An 18,128-nucleotide genomic window follows, 5' to 3' on the forward strand; every position below is an offset into this window, starting at 1 on the left:
ACTGCAGAAAGTTCTATTAGATGGTGCTGGAATAGAGCCGCAGGTACCCACCACATTATTGCTGGCTAAAAATTATAATTTGTTGTTTAATGGATCATTTAGGACTCCTTTAGTTGCAGGTAACCAAAACCAATTCTAGCTAACAAATAAAAATGGAGGGTTTTATTTTAAAGATATAGTGATAACTCTGTTCAAGGGAGAAATGGGGCCAAGTTTTGGGAAGGCGTTGCAATCTGGAAATGCTCTCTTGTGTTTCAATCTCTGCCTTGTTTCCTTACTTCATTCTTCCATTTTTCATGTAATTAATCCCACAGCTCAGTAACTGACCTTTTGCAGTTTCCAGGAAAAGGACATGACTGACCCTTATCAGGTGATGTGACTACCCTTGGTCATATTAGCTAAGTTTGGATATGGGAGAAATAGACTGTGGGAGGTTGGTTTAGACATAACCTGCCTAAAACACATCCCAGTGAATTGATGCCTCTAGAAGGAAGGTCACTGTGAACTGGAAAGATAACCTTTACCAATGACTATAATTTGAAATAACTTCTGTCCATCAGCATCCTTCTAATGCATTTTACTCTGTCTCTATAGCTTTTGTTTTTAATTCCTGATTTGAGGTACCAGAGTGATTTGGCTGTGATATGTATTACCCTATGTGGGTCAGGGACCCCTAGAGAACTAACGTAGTTTTATAAAGGGGTTACACACAAAGATGTGGGCTGAGCGTAGGGAAACTACAAGGGATACTGGGGCACTTTAGGGCCGGTAACAGAGGGGGTTATAGCATCATTCTATAGGCTTGAAAAGGCAAAAAAAGGAAGCAGATTTCCAACCCTGGAGACAGAGAGGGCCATGGGAGGAGTGCTGATCTGTGACAAAGAATTGCACCACCCACAGGAACCCAGAGACCAGGAAAATGGAATACCTCAACTTTACTCAGTCCTCTATTTCTGATCTGGTAAGCACTTCTCATTAGCTGACTTCAACTCTAAGTCAGAAGGCAAGGGAGCTTCTTGATGATCTCCATACCAATTAGCCTCCTCAGGGACTAAGGTTAAAAAAAAAGGCTAAAGAGAAATCTAAACTACCTCAAATTCAACATGTTTAGAACCAAACTCATGACCTTCCCAGAAAACTTGGTCTTCATCCCATATTTCTTTTCTCATACTCTTCTTATAATTAGATAAGTAAGAAACCAGGAATAAACTTTAGCGTTTTCTTGGTAACTCTTCATCCAACCCATTACCAATTCATATCAATTTCTGACAATAACTTCTATTTATCTTCATCAATACTCTAGTCAAAGCTGCAATCAGCATTCATCCCGGTCTACCTGCAATAGCTCATAATTTGTATGTTTATTCTGTCCTGCTCACAATCCAATCTTCATTCTAAAACCAGGGGGCTCCTTTAAAAACAAAAACTAATCATATCAGGCAAATACACGCTCTCGTCCTTAATATCACTTAAAAAAATCAATGGTTTTCCATTGCTTCAGTGAGTTTTCATTGCTTATTGCATTAAAGAAAATCCCCTTAATACAGGCAACAGGGTCCTGCCTGTTCTGGTCCTTGCCTACATTTTCGGCTGTGTCTCTCTCCCGACAGGGCCACTCTCCAACCAGCCACATGGACTGTGCTCTCCTTGGCCACAGGGTTTTTGCACCTGCTAGTCCCCCTGTCCAGGATATTTTTTTCCTCCTTTTTATTTTAAGGAAATCTTCTTAGATCTACATGACATAATCACATACCTCTATATGCTGGAGTTCACATTTGTAATCTTACCTTCATTTCAGAGTTGGCTGTGTGAGGGCGGAGACTGGGTCCAATGCATCTTTGGCAATTTTCACTTAATAGGAACTCCTTGTGCTTCAGTTGCTTCACCTATAAAGCAAGGAAAATAACGTGTACTTCACAGGGTTTCTTTAACTATTAAATGAGACATATCAACTTCTTAGGACAGTACCTGAATCATACAGAAACAGCTGTTGAATGGTAGCTACTGTTATTGTGCCTCTTGTTTTCTAACCCCGATTCTCCAGGGCTCTGCAGTTCATAAACAGTGGTTGCTCTACGTATATCAAGAAGATTGGAAGATTGAGTAGCTTTCTAACTTAGATGCCAGATGAGGCATCCTTAAATTAGCCTTTCACAGCTGGACTGAAAGTCTGAGTCCACGCATCACATCTAATCGTACAGCTCTTCCAAGCTCTTGCCTTGGTTTGCTTTCTAAGTACTATTTAGTAGCACGTGCATTTTCCCTAGAGGCTGGCAGGGAGGGATTCAACTGAAGCGTGAAACTTTAAATCAACATTTTGTTTCTTAATGGGAAATTCTTCACTGCTGTTTAAAGGTCCTCTTAACTGACAAACATAACATGCCATTTCAGGGTATCAATGACCAACCCTGCAGATAATAAATCATGAATGACATTTTCAACCTCAGTAATCATGCCTTTTGTTTGCAGCTTCTTGATGTTTCAAACTCAAGCTGAGCCATTTGAGGAGTGAATTAAAAAGAATGTTACAAATTTGTAACAGTTTACTGGGAAGGGAAAATCGCTTTGGAAAGTGGAGGGCCTCACAGCCCAGTATAGCTGATGGCAGGAAAAATAAAACAACAACACAGGCAACATGTTGAGCTGTGTAGAAGATATTGTTGATTTCCTGCTTGGATCCCCTTTGCCAGAGGGGTGTACCCATCTCCAAATTGCTAGGATTGTTGGGAGCTCACAGCTCACAGCTATACCCTTCTTGGGAGAACTTCCCAGGTCCCAACAGGACTCACCTCACCTAGAAATGCCTGACAGACAGTAACCTTCTTCCCTCCCTGAGGGCCCACAGCCAATGACTGACTGGCTATTACAGTGGCATAAAAAACCCAATCGTCTTCTCAAGCTGGGACAACTTTGTGGTGCTACTTAGGCTCCAGAGTTCCCTATGGGATCAGGCTGAGTTGAGTCAGCACCTAAAACCACATCTTAACTTTTCACTCTGCCCTATCCTGCTTCCTTCACATCCTTAGAAGTTTCTCCTGAGAGCACCCCCTTAATAAGTCAGAATCTGTCTCAGATACCACATCAAGAAAATCTGACCTAAGTCCACTGTGATCACTTCAATCCACCACTCAAGCAGATCTAAGTGTAGAGACTAGAAGATCTAAGGTTCACATTGGAGCGTTTTGGAAGGAGCCACGACAAACACAAGCGAAAAAGCAGAAGGTAGAGTCTTAGTCTGCATGAAGCAACGATCTACTGATATTGAGTCTGCGTGATCTGGCCTCTGGTGACATGAACCAGAAAATCTCTTTGAACTCTAAGATCTAAAAATCCATACTGTCTAGCAGAGGACTGACTGGCTGAAGGAAAATCCAGCTAAAGCTATTTTTGGTTGTTCAGACCTTCTGTGCTTAGACTGGAGAAATAGCAAGGCCTCTTGAGGAATAAAACAAGTAAGAAGACTATAAAGACTGTCTCAGCAAAAGGGATTTTCCCAGATTGAATCAGCAAAAAATGATCATTCAAAAAATCTGGCAGATATGAAGAAGGCCTTGTAAAAGAGTACCAATAGCTTTCAGAATACATAAAATACAGCAGGTGAAAAAAATCAATGGAGAGTTATTTTTCAGGGCTTCCCTGGTGGTGCAGTGGTTAAGAATCTGCCTGCCAATGCAGGGGACATGGGTTCAAGATCTGGTCCGGGAAGATCCCACATGCCTCGTAGCAACTAAGCCTGTGCACCACAACTACTGAGCCTGTGCTCTACAGCCCATGAGCCACAACTACTGAAGCCCGCGTGCAACAAGAGAAGCCACCACAATGAGAGGCCTGTGAACCACAATGAAGAGTAGCCCCCACTCGCCGCAACGAGAGAAAGCCTGCGCGCAGCAATGAAGACCCAACGCAGCCAAAAATAAATTAATTAATAAAAAAATAAAATAAAATAAAGTGATATAGATCTAACATAATTAAATTATCCATTTAAAAAAAAAGAGTTATTTTTCAGGTCTTTGTGTTGGTAGATGTTTAAAGATTCTGTTGCTATGATGATGCCTCTGAGCAACTTTTAATGAAAACAAACATCTTTCCCCAGCTGTGTTTTGAAGCACATTTTTCATGTGTTTGAGCATATTATAATCCATTTAACATAGCTTTTAATTTTTTTTTGAAATGATGATTGTCAACTGCTGAATATTTTTCTGTTGTTTGTTATTCCAGTTATTCCTGGTGTCTTGAACGTAGAGAAATTTAAAACTAACTTTGCAAAAAGTGGTATCTCTTGCCCTAAAGGCAGAAGTAACAAAAAAAAAAACAAAAACCAAGCCTTATCCCCAGAACACAACTACCCTGAATTAGGAGGTGGAAAAACTAACAAAAGTTGCTAACCACACGGGAAACATTTTCTGTGTAGAGGAAAAACTGGTAAAGGGTATTTTCAAATTCAAATTCAAAGACGGAGAAATGCAGGTTATAAAAATCAGTATGGCACTTAGGATAGCAGTAATTAAACAACTATATTTAATGATTTGTTAAATATTTAATCAGCCTGGAATCCTCCATGCCCAGGACTTTTAGTGGCCGATTCACAATTTTATTATACAGATCTCTCAGCGTATAAGTTGTCTCTTCCAGGAGGCCTCTCCTGAGTCCCAGTCTGCATGGCCATTCAGTCATGCTCTGTAACACCATTCTGTTCTATCTCCCTGCACAGTTCCACTCCAGAAACCATCCATCTGTTTATCTCCCTAATGATCAGCTTGGTTACTTTCCATCCCTTTCTTGTAGTTGTTTCCACCTCCTGTCTAGAACAGAGTTGGCTCTTGGTAGGTATTCACCAAGTGCTCATTAGTTGAATACATGGAGAAATATCCCCCACTAGACTCATAGTTCATAGTTCCAATAAAAGAAAAGATTAGGTCTCTTTTGTTCAATGCCTTGATTGTATCCTCAGTGCCTGGAATGAAGTAGGTGCTCAATAAACATCTGTTGAATACACAAATTCTCCTGGACACTGAGGATAGAGTGGAAAGCAAATAAGAAGTCCCTGGCCCTGCGGCTATTGTTAAATCAATAAACAATACTTGGAGTGGCTCATGTTTAGAACGAATGGGCCTCCACCCTGGAGTGAGACTTAAATCTGTTTAGCTGTGAATGGCTTAAAGACTGAGTATGCACATTGTAAATACTATTTAGGGATATTTGATATCAATTTGTATTTTCTTCTCACAAGAATCTGGGATAAGAAAATGTTCTCTGTTCTCATGTGATCAGACCAAGTCTAGTCTCTTCTGAAAGTCTACTTTGTAGACCGTGCCTGACCCCTCTTCCATGTCACCTGCACTGGGGCTGGCTGATTCCATTTTTCAGGAATATATTATTACATGCTGCTTTTTATAGACCTTATTACTTCACTTGCTCAAGAGTTCACTTTAGCTTCAATTTTTATCAGTTGGTATCTATGAAAGTTTTGTTTCTTCCAACAACATGTTGTGAAATTCCAGAGTAATCGCTAATCCAATGGGGTGACCTTGGTCCCTTTGCTTGGATCTATAGACACTGCTTTCGCCAGAGTAATTAGTTGTCTCCAATGGTTGTTTTCTTTTTGCTCAAAGAATGGAGAACAATTCAACTCATTTTTACTAGTAAATTCAATTTTCTATAAGCGTCCTTTCTGAAAGTAGATTTTCCCATTATTCAGCTCCACGACACTTCTCTTAGACCACCATTGTGTCCCCTGGACAGGAGGAGTCTAATCTGTTCAGCCATTCCATGCCTGATAGCAGGCCAGCTTCTCAGGCCCACCATGTGTGCTGTCTTGAAGGCTTCCCTCACTCTCACCCCATCTGTACTGCCCTGGCCTCTGGCTCCTCCTGATCTTCTCGTTCTTGTATAGAAGCTTAATATCTAATGACCCTCTTACCATATTCCTTAATATTTGTGATTTCATGGCTGCTAAATCTCTGATATTTGTATAACATTCTTGGAATAACACAATTTTAGTCTTGGAGGTAATAGTATTGGAAGGCATATTAGTGGTTTCTAGGGGTTGGGAACTGGGGCAGGAGAAAGATGGCAGTGGTTAAAAAAGGAAAACACAAGGGATCTTTGTGATGTTGGATCTGTCCAGTATTTTGACTGTGTGATGGATACACAAAACTACACACACGGTAAAATTGTATAGAACTAAATACAAGGAGATGCACACACAAATAAGTAAGTAAGATTAAGAATATGTGATAAGACCAGTGGATTATATCAATGTCCATATCCTGGTTGTGATATTATAGCATAGTTTTACAAAATATTACTAGTGGGGACACTGGATAAAGTGTACATGCAGTCTCCTTATATTATTTCTTAGAGTTGCACATGAATCTGCAATTATCTGAATAAATCTTTCAATTAAAAATGAATTGGAAATGAAATATAAAGATGTATGGCGGGAGAAGAACGAAGTGGAAGGGAAGAAGAGGGGAAGAGGGAGGAGGAGGGAGGGGAAGAAGTTAGTGGAGGTGAGAATACAGAAGAGCAGGTGAGGGAGGGGAAGAAGTTAGTGGAGGTGAGAATACAGAAAAGCAGGTGAAAGAAGAGAGAGAAAGGAGGAGAATAAGGAAAGGGGCCGGGGAGGGAGAGGAAAGAGAGGTGAGAAAAGAGGTGGGCAGAGAAGGGAAGGAGGAAGGAGGGGGGAATGAGGAGACCTGGAAGAGGAGGAGAAGCAACTAGCCTTGAGGATCTCTGCTTACTGTAGATGGCAAAGGGGAAACCTCCCGACTCAGCAGAGACCCTGACTGCCTAATGCCATCACCATTCAGTAAATACCCATTGGGGGACATGGAGCATCCCTCAAGTTTAGGAATGAGATCTCCTTTCCCACAGCTGAGCATGTTCTAAAGGCATGTTACCTTAGTGGAAGACTGGGCATTTCCCACTCAGGCAGAGACAACTGTTGAATTCGTCCTCTTTATGGCTCTAGACCCTGACAAGTATTGCTCCAGTAGCTTTAAAATGAAATTCAACAAAATAAATCCAAAACACAACCAATACACTCATATTGCTCCTGAGTCTTCGGATGGTCCCTTGCCTGTTTGCCAGTCCTCTGTGCCAAAGGACAAGCTAACTAAAATCCAACTAGCTCTTCAGCCATAACTGACTAATTGGACAATTTTGTTGGCTGATGAGAGTACTGTGTTCTCATCTACATCATGAAGGCAGCATGGTATACTTTATAAAAGCATGTTTTCAGAGCCAGACAGACCTGGGCTTAAATCCCAGCAGTGTCACTTTGGGTAAGTCACCTAACCTCTCTGAGCTGTAGGCATTTCATTAGTGAGGGATAATCGTTGCCTCATTACAGGGCCATTATAAAAATGAGAATATTATTGTATAGGGAGCCCATGACACACAGGAGCTCCTAACAAAAGTATTTTGCCCTATTTCTATCCTAAAAGGAGTTGTATCAATAAGAGTTAAATATTTTGAACAATTAATGTGGTGTTAGGAAATGAATTAGGTATCAGAAATGCTAAATCATCTTCGATGTAGTTTTGCAATGCAGGTATTCCCAACTTGATTTTACCACTGATGAAACTGAGGTTTAGGAAACTTAAGTAAATTGCCTACGAGGACATGGAGTGCAGGTATCAGAGCTCAATTAACACTCAGGTCTGTCTACCTAAAGTTCTAGAGGCTCTCTAGTCAGGCTCTGTCTGCAGTTTCATTCAAATATTTGATACTGGGTTCTTTGACTTGCAAGAGGAAGGGAAGGAAATGGAAGAGAATGGAAGGAAATGGGTAGGGAGGGGTTGGGAGGGGAGGGGAGACGAAGGGAGGAGAGGGAACCTTGGAACAGAAGGAAGGGTTCCCTGTTACTCTATGCTGTGGTGCTACGGCTGGTTCCTTCAGTCCTCCTTTCACCGTGAAAGCCCTGGCTCATGGAAGACAGAGGCAACCAGGAAGAAGCAAGCCAACCATGATGATGATGTACAGACACCGTCATCACCTTCCATCATCCAACCAACCAGAAAGTGTAACAGCTGGTTCCCCTCTTCCTGAAGCACATTCCTGTTTCCACTTTCTTACCTGATACTGGGTATGAGACTGGACAGGTCAGGGTGGATGCTACAAAACCTCCACACTTTGCGCTCTCTCCTTTGTTTAGTGCTCATCTTGCCAGGTCTTCCATTGCCCTTTCCTGACAATGCAGGTGCTCACTGCTCTGTTCTTTTCTAGATTCATCCTTTACCACTTTTGTCTGTATCACCTCTTCTAGTGCACCAATACTTTTAATTTAGTAATTTTTTTTTTGGTTGTTTCAAGCAGTCAAGTTTCACCCTCCTCCTCAACACTCTTGTAAGATTATCAGATTGAAGGACTATACTTTCCTTATTTTCTATTCTCAGTGGCTAGAGAGTGATAGGACATTCTGGGTATGCAGTTATATTCTTCTCAGGGAATTAAACTATAAAATTACCAAGCCCATTCTGACACTAGAAAAAATAAAGTAAATTAATGTGCAGAGCAATGGCTAGAAGACAGTGACATATTTTGAAATCTTAGTCACACTATTAATGACTAATAAGATTATATTTGCTATTATTTTGGTGTAAATATTGGAGACTGCTCCTTTCAGTATTGGTGATTGGCATCTAGCACACTTCAGGAAATCAATTAAAATGTAGTCATTATTGATATATAATCACCTCATGGAATATAGGGTGCACTTATTTAATCTACTGCATTTATTCACATATTTTTTCAATAAAAATATTAGGTATCTATATGCCAAGATATACACAGATAAAGGCAGTAGAGCCCCTGCCCTCAATTACTCATGGTAGATGGCGTGAAAACAGACACATAACTGAAAATAAACAAGGATGTTTCACTCTTTGACCACTCTGGATAACGGGAAATTTACTGTTTCAGAACTCTGACATATCCATAATATGTATGCTTTTCAGATATATTAACTTAAGAGAATGCATTTTTCTCATGTTGTTTGACTCCAAATCAGTTCCAGCTCTTCAGTAATGCCAGGGAAAAAGAAAGCATTATTGTCAATGTTTTATTAAAGGCACCAACATTGCTGTTTTTCATTACACAGAGCACTTGGGGGTACCTGGAGGAGGAATGCCCACAAAGAGAAACCAATTCTGTTCTCTGTTCTACTGATCTGCAAGGGAAATAATTCCAAAGATATGCTGGTTGGGGAGAGAAATTGAACTTCCTGGGTTAGCTTTATAATAGTATTTCTAAACAGAGCCATCTATATAAGCACCAATACCCATGATGGATTGGTTCTCATTTCCATGGGGAAGTACAATTTCTCTGAGAGTGAGAATATGGTCTGGAAATCAACTCCGAGAGCAAAACAGTCTTTAGAGGTTGTAACCTGATTGTCAGACACTCTTGTCTCCTTGAACAAAAATCACATTTCATCCAGCACAGACGGCTATTATTACTCCTATTTCTATTGAAGCTTCATTTTGTAACTTGAAGTTTTGTATGAATTGGCAAACAGAGTTTCTTTGATTTTTTTTAAAATACACACACCAACAAAGATATTATTAACATTCGATCACCATGAATGTATATACATATACATTATGTCTACAAAATTTAATGTATTTTTACAGTTTTGAATAAAATTATCTCAAAATAAATTAATAGAATATTATAATAGCGTCATAAAACAGCATATATCAGGAACTATGATAGCCTATTAGGAAACTTGCATATAATACCCTAGGACATAGCTACGGGAGATTTTACTTAGCTTGTTCCTCTAAGCCCACACGCAAGCAGTGAGCTACATAAGACAACATTTGATAAGGGAAGTAGAGAAAACAGATAAATGGCTCCTTTTACTGTTACCCTGGCACTGCTGGTGGGGCCACACATTGGTACAACCCTTCTGGAAAACCACGTGGCATTGTCTGCTAAAACTGAAAAGGCACATAACTTACAGTCGGACATAAACTTGTAGACCAAAGGACTGGCCCAAGAGCGTTTATACTACAGCGTTTATAACAGCAAACAAATAGACCCAATCAGTGGCTTTCAACTTGAGACTAGATATTTTACCAAAAAACAAAACCAAAAAATCTTCTTACAATGAAATTAATGACCTAAAGGCCTAGAGGATGGGTCAGCAAACTTTTTCTTAAAGAGCCAAGAAGTAAACGTGTTAGACTTCACAGGCTATGAAGCAAAACTGAGTTTACTATGTAGAGACTTGTATAGCTATTATGTTTATGTAACTATTTAAAATATCACCATTTAGGGCTTCCCTGGTGGCGCAGTGGTTGGGAGTCTGCCTGCCGATGCAGGGGACACGGGTTCGTGCCCCGGTCCGGGAAGATCCCACATGCCATGGAGTGGCTGGGCCCGTGAGCCATGGCCGCTGAGCCTGTGCGTCCAGAGCCTGTGCTCCGTAGCGGGAGAGGCCGCGGTGTTGGGAGGCCCGCGTACCAAAAAAAAAAAAAAAATCACCATTTAACAATGAGGAAAAAAACCATTTTTAATTAGCTGGCTGTAAAAAAATAAATAACATACAATAAAATATAAAATAAAATAATGAAACAAAATATAAATAGTGAGCTAGGTTTGGCTCCTGGGCGGTTGTTTGCTGACCCCCAGCCCAGACGTCACATCAATACAGGTGATTCTGAAATATGCAATGTTGAGTAGTGGGAAAAAGTAGTTGAAGAATACATTACGCATAATTCCACTTATAGAAATTCCAAAAGGCTGCAAAACTAAGTCATATGTTGCTTAGGACTATACGCGTGTAGTATAACTACAAAGAAAAAAAGAGAGTGATGAATCACAATTTTCACCGTCGTCATGGCTTGTCCGTGGGGTGGAAGATGAATGGAATTGTGAGCAGCACAGGATGTGGGAAGGGTGGGTATTGGCAAAACTCTATTTCTGAAGCTAGAGGATGAACATAGGTGTTTATATTTCTCCTCATATCTTACATGTGATATAAATATATACTTTTGTACATACTAAATAATTAATAACAACTTAAAATGAAGATTAAATGTCATTTTATGAATATTATACTAATTTTAAGTGACAAAGGAAATAAAACAACTGGGTCACAAATCAGAGACATCGCATCCAACAACTTATATAAAGAAGACTTACTAAAATAAATATGGGTGGCAGGGAAAAACATCTGCTTCACATCACGTTTGAAACTTTGCCCTAAAATTTCCAAATGAGGAAATAAATCCCTTACCTGTGACCACACTCACGTGGCTGAATCACCAATGCGACTGAGCTGCATAAATCTCTTGGTCTGCTTTTGTGCTTCTTTGCTCCAATGAGAACTTTGAAACCGTCTGAATATCAAGTTCTGGCAACACTTCCACAGGTGAAAAAATAACATAAACTGAAGAGAGTGCCTCCCTTGGTCCACAGAATGGCATCTGTGATGATTTCAGTCAGGGCTCGCATTAACTTAAAGAGGCCATTGCACCTGTATCATACCTTTATCTCTGCTCTCTGACATTTGTTCATAAATAGTGGCACCAACAATCAGGAGAGGCTTTGTGGTTCAGGGGAAGTGGGGGTGACAGCCTGGGACAGTTCACTTGATCAATGTCACTACTGGTGTCAAGAGATGGTCATTACTGCTCGGCAGATTTATTGCCTGGGTCAAAGCAAATTACTTTCTCTTCCTTTAGCCCTGGCTCCCGAGGTTTTTAATCTTTCTCCTATGCTTTGTCTTCTTTCTTGCTTGTGTTCAGGCTATGGGCAACACCAAAACTTTTTTTTTTTGATCGAGGGAGTCAATTAGCATGATAATTGACATATTAGAAATTGTGAGTTTATGAAGGATGAATACAATTGTTGAATTCAACAATCAAAATTCATAAAACCAAAAACATCCTCTTTTATGTAATCACATCTCCATAATTTGCAGCAACTTCCTTACTGGGTATTTACCTACAATGATCATGCCTGTTTCCGTCACCTCCATTCAAATCATAATTATTCATACTAATTACACATATTTTTCCATCATGTTTTTTTTTTCATTGATTTGTTTTAAATTCATCTACTTCAGCTCTATTGGTCTTCAATAGCAAGCTTCCGACATACAGTGACCCTACCTGGTAATGATTTTTCCACCACAGGAATCATTCCATAAATGCCCGTTTCACAAAGATGCAGGTATCTGATGTCTGATGTGCTGTACGACTTTCTGAATAAACCAAGCTTTTCCATTGATGTATGACATTGTGGGGCGTGGTGCTGAAAGGACACTGGTTAAGAGGGAAGCCACACCTCATGTACAGGGAACAGCTACTGCTCCACCCCGGTGGTGGGCTCAGAGATGCCACATCTTACTCTTCGAGAGAAGGAAGAGATTTATATTTTTAAGTAAAATTTCCTATTTTTAAGAATATCAGGAGGGTTCAACAAAGCATATGAGTTAGCCAAACTTAGCTAAAGGTAGCTGTTCTTTAACTTCTGCCATGTTATTTATCTGTTTCTATACTTTTCTTGAGCCATTCTGTAACTCTTTTTTTTTTAAAAAAACATCTTTATTGCAGTATAATTGCTTTACAATGGTGTGTTAGTTTCTGCTTTATAACAACATTCTGTAACTCTTGAATTCACTCCGTGACCCCTTCTACACTTGAACTCCATACTCAAGCCCCGCTCAGAGGTCACCTCCCAGTCATTTCCTCTGCAATATTTCTAAAGCGCAGCATGCTTCGCTTTCGGTATGTATCTTCTCAATACTTCCTTAACAGTTATGTGCCCATCTGCCTGTACCCTTCCTCCGCTAGAAGTCTCAGCCCTGGGGGTCAGGCATTATTTATCTCCTTAGCTCCATGAAGCTAGCTCTGTACTGTGCACATTAGAAGCCACTCGCGTCCAGCACGTAGCTATGGGCCTCCCAGCTATGGACCAGGCACTGTTATTGGTGCTGTTGCAGCAGAGAGCAGATCAAAGTCCATGAGCTCATGAAGCTCACATTCAAGTAATGGAGAGAAAAAAAGTCAAGAAAATAGAAAATTAAAAGAGAAGACAGGACTCCTAACCTAGCTCATACAAACCAGAAATTGTCTACAAAGTTTTTCATTTTTGGTACACACGGGCGATGTTCAGAAAGAGAATCTGTAATCATACTCTCAAAGGGATCCATGACCTCAAACAAACAGAAACAAACACCTGACAGCAACATTATTCTAAACAAACAGTAAGATAGATGCCTGTTCCCTCACTTCCCTTCAATCTTCTTTCACATCAAGCAGTCCTTATAACCAGCTACTTCTTAGTAGTAGGAACTTGAACTTACATAACTTATTTGCAGTTTTCAAAGCACATTTCCTTACATGACTTATTCTTGCTCCTGTAAAAATGCTGTGAAAGAGTTATTACCATCACAGGGCTTTGCAGATGGGAAAGTGAGGTTCAGGGACATTAAGTGGCTTCCTCAGCATCACGTGGCTTGTCTGGCACTAAACCGACTCCTAACTCCTGATCCAGCATCTCACCACACCATTGCATGACCTCAAATTGTCTTTGTGACGAACCTAAACCACTTCCCATCACACGTGTGTCTCTTCATATGGGAATCATTGCTGATGAAAGACATAATCTCAATACAATAAATTTCTCTAATCAACCCTATTCGTTTCCTCCAATGTCTAATTCTTATTCACTATATTTTCCCCCCACGGGCTTAATTATCTGAATTATTATTTACTTTTTTTTAACCTCAAAAGTAACTTTTTAAAATATTAGAAGGAAGCACTTTAGATAACCCAGAAAGCTTTTAAAAAACTGTATAATTTCCAGAACACAATCCAGATCTATTAAACTGTGGTGCCTGGCAGACAGTTCCTGGGAATCTGTATTTCAAGTAGTTTTTGAAAATGATGGTAGTGCAGCCATCTCAAGGACTGGCCTTTGAGAAACAGTGCTTGAATCATTTATTCATATGCTCCACCCTTTTTCCCAAATCCCAGGCACCTCAAACAGAATCCTACTCTAATGAGGTTCTGAGCAAACTTCTGTATTTATGATTGAAATACTTATCTTAAAAGAAATAAGCATTATATATATAATATATGTATATGAAATGCATATATATATGATATATATATATATATATCAGTGAGACATTTTGCTTTAGTGAGACAAAGGTGGTTCTGGACATTATGATACTTAATGCAAAACAACTTACACAAAAAAGTGAATTTTGAGAGGTAAATGACATGAAAGAATAGTTGCCTGAGTAACATTTTTCTGTTTAGGAGGTAAAGGAGTGGGGGTAAAGCTCATCAGATAGTAAAACAGAAGGAAGAAAAGTGTCTCCTCCACTTTCCTGGTCCTCTACCAGGGAGAAAGCAGCAGGTGTGAAAGGCCACGTGGAGGGAAGATTGTTCTTTCATTGTTCAGAGGCTCAGTGATGTTGGACAGATGCCAAGATACAACTCTCACTATGGTGATTGACACACAAGCTAACTACAAGACCATTTTCATTACGCGGATGAGAAGCAGCCCTTGAACAAATCAGGTTTGAACTGTGTGGGTCCACCTATATGTGGATATTTTTTTCAACAGTAAATACTACGGTACTACACGATCAGAGGTTGGTGGAATCCATGAATGTGGAACCAGGGATACACAGGAACCAGGGATGAGGAGGGCCAACTATAAATGACACACAGATTTTTGACTGTGCAGAGGGTCGTTGCCCCTCACCCCTATGTTGTTCAAGGGTCAACTGTATGTGTGTGTATATATATATATATATATATATATATATTCCCCCCGCCAATTCTCTTTTAGCTATGCTTCTTTGAATCAATCTGCTCTTCTCTTTCATAATAGGTGACTTTCTGGAAAGATGGCCATAATAACCCCAAGCACGCATGCTTGCACTTCGTGATGCAAGAGCTACAGAGGTCTACCTCTCAAATTCCAGTTTGTAATGTTCTGGATAAAGACAGATTGGCCTGGCCCGGGTTACTTCCCTGGAAAGATGTGATCCTATGATTGCCTAGCCTGTATGTAGGTCACTGACCAACCCCTGTGGGCTTCACCAGGACAGTATGGAGTGAGGAAGGAGTTTGCATAAGGAAAGGATACAGAAAAGATAAAAACAAGAGACACAAACAATAAGGTTCTTTTCTACATCACCCAGTTAAGAACACCTAATTTATATTAAAGACTGATAGCAATAGATATTGATAGAAATAGAAAGTTAATGGATACACGACTTAAATTGCCCTTATATTTGTACCTTTTAAATTCATAGTATAAAGAGCATCAAAAAGTTGATGTATATATACTGAAGACTCGTGTATAATAATGACATTGTTTTAAGAGGAGCTAGATGCAACCAGCAGCAGGGAAGAGCCGGTTGCACTGTTTTCAGTGCTTATAGAAAGATGCCCAGAGAAGATGGAGGCTACTAGTGTAATCAAATTCACCTGAAGGAGACAGTGCTCATGGATTTATGAATGCATTCATTCATTGGATGCACGTGACAAATGGCATTAACAGCAGTGGCAGGATTTAATTTATTACTTTTAGTCTATGGATCATTCACAAACTTGAGAACTTTAACCAGTACGAACAATATGTTTATATTTAGAGTGGCAGCAAAAATCAGGCAAACTTTATGGATCCACACTATGAAGAGAGGGCAGAGCTTCAAAGGCTATGGACAATGGCTTCTACCATATCGCCATTTTCACTCTATTTCAAGGCAGTCATTTACTCTAGTTTGGCCTGCCTTTTACAACATCCTCTTACTGACTTATGTCTGGATCAGGGTTTACAATGTGCCTTATGTCTGGATCAGGGTTTACAATGTCCCAATTTGTTTTCTGGTTTTTCTTAGGGAAAAAAAAAAAAAAAAACTACATTGTGGAGTGACCTACTTTTATCAGCCCGTATTTATCCCCATGTAGAATTATTCCTCCTAGAAAAGGTCTGAGGAAGATGGAATAATTCCCTAAATGATAAAACCGTGCATCCTTTTTCTCTGACAATACCCACAGAGCAGAGGTGTGGAGAAGTTACTGCCAGGCGGAGCCAAGAGATAAGGTCAGACGCTAGCATTTATTCATGAAAATAGTAGCAAGGTGGTTTGGATTGATTATTTTTTAAGGTCCCTTGGAAATGCATGACAATGCTCTTAACAAGCATTCTGCATAAGAATGTCAGCACAACAAGACAGGAAACCAGGGCTTCTGTCTCAGAAGGTGTTTGGAGAAGTCTATAAAGCTAATGGCTTAAATGCAAATTATCATTGTATGAGAAGCTGCTGGCGCTGCTTAAGGAAACTCAAGCCCAGGAGAGAAGAGTCTCCTGTTCAAAGAACAATTTCCCTTCTCTTTTTATTTTAAATATACACAGAGGCACTTGAGAGCAAGGGATAATCTATGGAGTTTTACCATGCTAAAAGAGTAGCTTTCCAACTGGAAATATTCTATGAAAGGCACAGACATTTTAATGTGAATTTGTTCTCATGCAAAAGAATAACTGTCCTACGTATTTCACTTTTTTTTTTTTTTGGTGTGTGCTTGTGTAAAACTTTCTGATGAATATTTTTTAAAACATGAACTTTGGGAATTTAACTATAATGAGACCTTATATGTGTCTTTTAGGTCTTGTTCATATTTGGGGAATGTACTGAGTAATGTATATCACATTTTTGAGAAACTCAGCTTCGAACAACCCGTAAGTGTTGAACAATAAAAAAAAAAATCATGGAACCTGGGGAAAAGGACAAGGACTAAATGTTAATGACTTGGAGAAAGAAAAGATAAAAACTCCTGACGTATGGGTAACTAGAAAGCAATTTTCAAAAAACAGTCCCATTTTCATGAAGGCTAACAAAGTACCAAATCAACTTAAAATAATTTCAATATAAAATGTATTCAGGAATAACATGAAGCGGTGTTATCATGCTGGGAACTTCAAAAATATCACCTGCCCAAAGTAAGGAATCATCCTGTACTTCTTGACATTATTATGCTGTTTATTTGCTGGACTTTCAACTCAAAAATGAGGGAAAAAAGGGTAATTTTCTGAACTGATGAATATTAACAATCAAAAGCTCTGAACAAGGCTCTGTTGGAATCTCAGGCATTTTTAACAAAAGCAAAAATATGATGAAAGTCTAAATGGCACTGGCAGTTAGAGATAAGCAAATGTAATTGTTAAGTCCCAAAGTGAAGAAATGGATTTGGTTGGTCTCTTAAAAGGAAACACAAAGGTTTAGAGCAATATTACCAAAGTGCAGGATCTGTCGCAAAGCAAAACCCAGAAAAACCTTCTTAATCTTTCTCTTAGTGGATATGCTTTTTTTTTTCTTTTTATCTTAGGTATATTAATTTATAAAGGCACCCTCCTTAAAAAGCAGGCATCACCATGGAGACAATGCATGGAGACTGTTTTTATCAGAGTCACCAAGACTTGGCTGTTCTGTCCATGTAGTATTCTGTTGTTTGCTGGCAGACACATATGTGTGTATGTCCAAGTCTAGTCTTTTTAGATAGACAGAGACATCCCCAGATTTTATTCCTGTTGACACTTCATTCCAGAGTCTAAAAGTCCACAGGCAGCCTTTACCACCAGGCTTGCTTTTTTTATAGAATTTGGGAGTTTGTCAAGGTGGATTAAAATAATGGCGCCTCCATTTGGCATGTTTAAATAGATGAATCGTTGGCAAATTCAGGGTCTATAGAACCCAGGTAGATGTACACATTAGCCCTGTGAGTCTGGTGGGGACTATGAACTCTATGTTCTGTAGACAGAAGGCAGTCCCTAATCATCGCAGTAATATGTGGCCTTGCTGTAATGTGTCTCACAGGATCCTAAGAACTAATTCTTTAGGATAAGTGAAAACAATCAGAACGTATATATATGGAATTTTCTCAGTCTTCCTTGCTGATAATCAATTCAAACTTTTAAACAGTTGTCACAACCCCAGGATGGATTTTGGAATTTCAGGTTGGTGTGCAAGCCCCAACCAATCAAGCCCCCATCTCCTCAAAGAAAGAAGGAGAACATCACGCTTGGTCTATGGAAAGTAAATCCCGCTCCACTGCTGGTTGGCAATTGGGCTGAAGGCCTTATCAAAAGAAACA

At 39.6% G+C, this 18,128-nt stretch overlaps 1 long non-coding RNA gene across 1 annotated transcript in view; it reads right to left on the bottom strand.

Annotated features, from left to right (window-relative positions):
* Positions 1-18,128, bottom strand: part of LOC113609562 (uncharacterized) — a 590,372-nt gene that overhangs the window by 145,188 nt on the left and 427,056 nt on the right. The window contains exon 5 of the long non-coding RNA XR_003428682.1: positions 1,788-1,886. This is a non-coding gene — a long non-coding RNA (uncharacterized LOC113609562). The remainder of the gene's footprint in view (positions 1-1,787; positions 1,887-18,128) is intronic.

The sequence above is a fragment of the Aethalodelphis obliquidens genome, unplaced genomic scaffold (genome assembly GCF_003676395.1).
Source record: "Aethalodelphis obliquidens isolate GAN/ISIS:26980383/991018 unplaced genomic scaffold, ASM367639v1 scaffold57, whole genome shotgun sequence".
In the NCBI taxonomy this organism is placed as follows: Eukaryota; Metazoa; Chordata; class Mammalia; order Artiodactyla; family Delphinidae; genus Aethalodelphis; species Aethalodelphis obliquidens.